This window comes from Copadichromis virginalis, linkage group LG18, assembly GCF_057382275.1.
Source record: "Copadichromis virginalis isolate Kocher_CV1m ecotype Utaka linkage group LG18, C_Virginalis_male_GT1.1, whole genome shotgun sequence".
NCBI lineage: Eukaryota > Metazoa > Chordata > Actinopteri > Cichliformes > Cichlidae > Copadichromis > Copadichromis virginalis.
In genome coordinates this window covers 9,699,756-9,705,191 of record NC_140635.1, presented here as the reverse complement: position 1 = coordinate 9,705,191, position 5,436 = coordinate 9,699,756, and positions in this window count along the sequence as shown.

Sequence of the window (5,436 nt, the reverse complement as noted above, 5' to 3'; positions counted from 1 at the left end):
AGGGTTTTGACACATTGGCACACCATCGATGTCATCACGGCGCATTAGGGAATCTCTCTTGGAAGAATGGAGCAGAGTTCTAGTGTCTTAAAGAAACAATTTCAAGCTGTTTGATGGTAATCAGGGCTCACCTCCTTACTAAGACGCTCTGCGCTTGTATGTTATATTGTTTTGAAAATGTAAATATTCAGTATTAATATATAGTACTTTAGGTGGAAAATGTTAAAACTGCTTTATTTGATAAAGATAAAGACTTGGATCAGTTTTGAGCTGTGCACTGATTACTCCTGACTTCGCTGAGATTTTAACCTGCAAGTGACCTCAGCATACTTCTGCTACTACTTCTCCAGCAACCTTTCATATTTGTTTCATTTGTCCAATAATTTGAGTCATTTAAGGGCCTGAAAATATATAAATGTTTTTCTTGTTTTGTGTGTGCAAGTGTTTAATTTTATTGTTGATTTATTGTAATGTTTACAATATCTTATAGCTAACAAAAGCTACGCCTTTAGGAATTTCATTTCCAAAGCGAGGCTATAATTGCCTCAATTAATTGTGATGAGTGAGTTAAGTCTTTTTTTTACACAAACATGATTGAAAACAATAATTATATTATCATATTAATCATCCTGGTTGAAGCAGCCATCAAAAGATGGGTACACTGTGGTCATGAAGGGAGTAAACAGCAATACTCAGGTGGGCAGTGGGGTTTAAATGATGCTCAGTTGGTAGTGAGGTCCTCAAAGTGTTGCAAGAAACTATCCCCACACTGTTACACCACCACCCTGAACCGTTGCTACAGGGCGGGTTGAATCCCTGTGTTCATGTTGTTTGAGCCAAATTCTGACCGTGCCATCCAAATGTCACAGCAGAAATTGAGACTGAACTGTAGTTTCCTGTTTTTAGCTGACAGGAGTTTTCAGTCTTCTGCTGCTTTAGCTCATCTGTTTCAAGATTTCGCATCTTGTCCATTCAGAGATGCTCCTCTGCTTACCTCGGGTGTAATGAGCAGTTACCGGAGTTACTATTGCCTTCCTACCAGCTCATAGTCTGGCCATTCTCAACTGTCCTCTGACATCACCTGAAGAACCGACGCTTGATGGATATCCTCTCTTTTTCGGACCATTCTCTGTAAACTCTAGAAATGGTTGTGCAGGAAATTTCCAGTAGATCAGCAGTTTCTGAAATACTCTGACCATCTCGTCTGATGTAAACAACCACTTAAATTACTTTCCTTCCTCATTATGATGCTCAGTTTGAACTTCAGCAGTTCGTCTACATTCCTGAACTCACCAAGCTGCTGCCATGTGACTGTCTGATTAGACACTTGTATCAACAAGTAATTCAGCAGGTCTACTTAATAAAGTGGTTGGTGAATGTAAAACACAAATAGTGGCATTAAAACACACTGTGTGTAATAGCATAACGTGGGTCATAAAAGACCCCAATCTGTCATTGTGTTTGTTAAAATAGCTTGGTCCCCCGAGGCTACAATGTTGAATTACAGTGGTATGATTTTGCCTTTTTTCCCCACACCCTGAAGACACATTAAGTGTTTAAAAATATTCTTCAAATGAAAACAGTTCAATTAGCCAGAATGCCATTAGTACTTTGACACATGCTCTAATTATTAGGCTGCCGTTCCTCTTCGTTGCGGATTCTCTCTGAATGTTGGCCCAAAATAAAAGCAGCTCTGTCAAATGTGCACGATGCACATTGAATATACAGAATTAATTCCATTGCTCCATTTTAAAACAATCCCACCATGCTAATATAAAATAAGTGTCTTTTTCCCTTCTTTTTTTCCCCTAATACTGGATTAGCCAAATAACAGTGCCTTTCATACATTGGCGGCTGTACAAGGCAAACTGATTTGAGTGCAGTGCTGACCCTCATAATCCGAAAGTAGAACAAATACGATGATTTACAGCTTTGCGTTCTCTTTCCTGTTATTTCATTGTTTTTTAGTCCCAAATCATCAAAGCTGTCACTGAAGCACCTCACAAGGGAAAACTGTCAAGATGGCAACGACTGAACAAAAGTGAAGAACAGAGACTGTAAAGCTCTCCGAGGAGGCAGAGCGGTATAATTTCATGAATGAAAAATTAAGTCAATACAATTACAATAAAATGGCCCTGGAGCACTTTTGAGTAGGAGTGCGTATTTATGTGAGACAACGGCTCAGTTGTTGTGTTACAGAATAAAAGTTGGCTAAAGCCTGAAAACCAGGAGGTTATGAGTGCAATTGTCTTCTTCACTGCTTTTTTTTTTTTTGTCTACTCCCCTCCAGCCTCCGTGGTTCATGCGGCCCTCTGGGGAGCTGTGGTTTCTGAAAGGTTTTTCAGTGTCCTTAATCTCTCCATCTCTTTGTGTCCAGGCAAAAAATATATCCGCATGAAACTCGAGAAGCCGACAGGGGCCAAGTTGTGTGAGAAAATGATGAGCTTCTTTCCAGCATTTTGTAAGAATAAAAAAAAACAAAGTAAGAGAGAAGAAGATAAAACTAATTTGGCTTCAGCACAAAGCTTTTAATTAGTGATTCTAAAACGGGAGACCTTTAGATTCAGCAAAAAGAGGAATGCTTTGATTTCACTCTTTTTAATAACTAGGAATGATCCAAATTAAAAGAAAGGATGACAGTTTTAATCACAGGTTTCTGCTTCCATCATTATCCCAGAACCCAAACAGTACATAAATACAAATATCTCGTGTATGTGCAAAGGTGAATAGTGTACGTCGGTGATTCTAAACAAACCCCAGACCACCAATTATTTCACTAACTGCAAGGGTTTTTTTTTTTACACTAGAAGAGCAAGACATCCAGACGTGTTAATTATCCCGTGGCTAGACACTACCTGGACCTACATATTAGCAGCACATCCACGTTACAAGCCTTTGGAATTAAGCATTTTCCTCTTTCCAGAAGAAGAAGTGAAGATTTAACCAAAGGGGAGCTGGATTTATAAATTAAAGGCCACTAAATATCTTGGCTTAAATGAGGACTTTATTTTTCTGAATAAATTTTGCTGCTTATAGAATTTTAATTGAAATAAGATGAATACTCTGGGCCAAATGGATGCCATTTTCCGATATCTTATATCTCAACACCCTTTTAGTCTCTTACATACAAAAGTATAATACATTCACTTGGCCAAGCATAAATAAATGAATAAATAAATAACAAACTGCTGTTTTTCTGAATTAACAAGCTATCTTAAAATTCCCAAAGAGCCTCTATCGACTCGAAAGCTTGATTTCATGAGCAGTAAGCCCTCCTCCCACTCCTGCTTAGTTTAATGCACTTTTATTTGGTTTAGGCTTGAAAAATGTGCAGATACTGGCATCGCTGTATCCTGAGTCATCACACAGCCAGTCTGAATGATCCTGGAGAAACACTGCAGTGTCCAGTAAATAAACAGTCTGTATCAGCACTATGTGTAATGCTTGAAAATGCCAGTATATCCCAGTGTTTCAAATCTAAACAGAAATAAAAGTGTGTTGGGTGCAAGGGGAGCTTATTGCTCTAGAAATCAAGTTTGCCTCTACGGCAAGATACGAGAAGCAGTACTGTGCATTCGGAAAATCTAATAAAAATACAATCAAATTATAGAGGAAACTGTAGTTCTAACCAGTTTTAGTCACGGCTTTGATGGGCATGTTTATGAACATGTGGGATGTCTACGTGACTGTGAGTCGAATGCCTTCGCAAAGTGTTGTGTTTGTACTGCGACGCTGCTTCTAAACTTTTGAAATTTTGCCCCTGACAAATACAGCTCAATTATAATATTGATGATAAAAATGTAAAGATAAAAACAAGTAAAAGCTGAACTAAAACTAAACATTTTAACCCTTTAAATTGTGAATCATGACACAATTGCCAGAAAATTGAACTGTCTTGAAACTGGAGTGTTGATCTACAGCTGGCATTTTTGATGCAATTTCTTGCTCATAGCTTGTCTGTGAAGGTTCTCAGTCATCCAGGTCATCGTAGTCAAAGGAGCTTGCAAAGAAAAGAGTCTGGACTTCTTTAAGTCCAGACTCTTTTTTTTCTTAAACAAAAACATATGAGGGGGTTTAAGATTTTAAAAATCTGACATGATACACAATAAATAGGGTTAAGCAATGGAAACTGAACTCAAATGGTCAAATCCACTCTAGAGTTTAACTGAAAGCAAACTGAATGTTAACCAAAAAGTCAAAATGAAAGAGAAAAAATAAACTATAATAACTCTGGTTTGGGCCTCACCTGGGAAAAAGTGTGATGCAACATTAATGGAAGCAGATAAGGCTACGTCCCATCTGAGGCAGCTTCTTTTGAATTATGCCGTTGATGGCTCAGAGTTGAGACACGTTCATTTTTCCCAGCAGATATTATAAAAGCACTAATCCGTTTTTACAAACATGACCATGGCATGAAAATAAAACCATTGTAAATGTTATTCCAAAGAGAGCGCCTTGAAGTTCTTTGATTTTTTTAAGCTATAAACGGTTTGATTATTCCAGGAAGCACGAGCAGTGAAATCCTCTTTTCAAAACCCCAGATCTGTTTGGAAGACATGAGCAGAGAATAAAGGCATTCGAAAATTTTATGTTGGTAGATAAAAAGATTTCACATCTCCAGTTTTGTACATCATCATGTCTTTATTCGAGTGTAAACAAACTCCGAAAAGAGCATCAGCCAGGTTCTTGATTATTGGCGTTAACATGATTAATTTGTTTTGCAGTCGTGGGTAAAACACAGTCACTCCACTGCAAAAAAGGGTCCTTTAAACAAGTCATCTTGCACCGCCTTCGATTATCTCATTTCTTTTTGTTTCCAACAGTCTTAAAAATTAATGCACCGACCATAACTTTAAACAGGCAGATCGTTCTTTAAAAGAAAGAAAAAACAAACAGAAATAAAACAAAAACAACAACAAATGCCCTCGGAGCAAGAAAATGAAATCACCTTCCTCCACACCCCACATCGTTCACAATAAATAAGACTGTAAAACTGTAAAAAGCTGAAATGTTAAGTTGATCCTAGTTTGCAGTGCGTATAATAAATAACATGATGCATCCATATTGACCTCAGTTCAGTCTAGCAGGGTAACTTTATCTCTTCATTCTTGCTGTATGCAGTGTTTCTTACTTCCGGCTAAGGTGCTGAGAGTGTGTGTGTGTGTGTGTGTGTGTGTGTGTGTGTGTGTAAGAGTAAGAGAGAGAGAGAGAAATGCCATCGCTCAGGAATGTGATTCAGTGTTGTTTTGTTGGTATGTTAATAGTTATGTTTTGAACACGAACGTGTGTCCAGAGGCTCATTAGGTTAGTAGTTGATCACAAAAAAAAAAAAATTTAAAAATCATTAAATATGTAACAGTTCAAGGAGCTGCAAAAATAACCCTCTCAAACAGAACAATTAAAAGTTGAGCAGCGATCACAGCAGTAGTGTTAAGC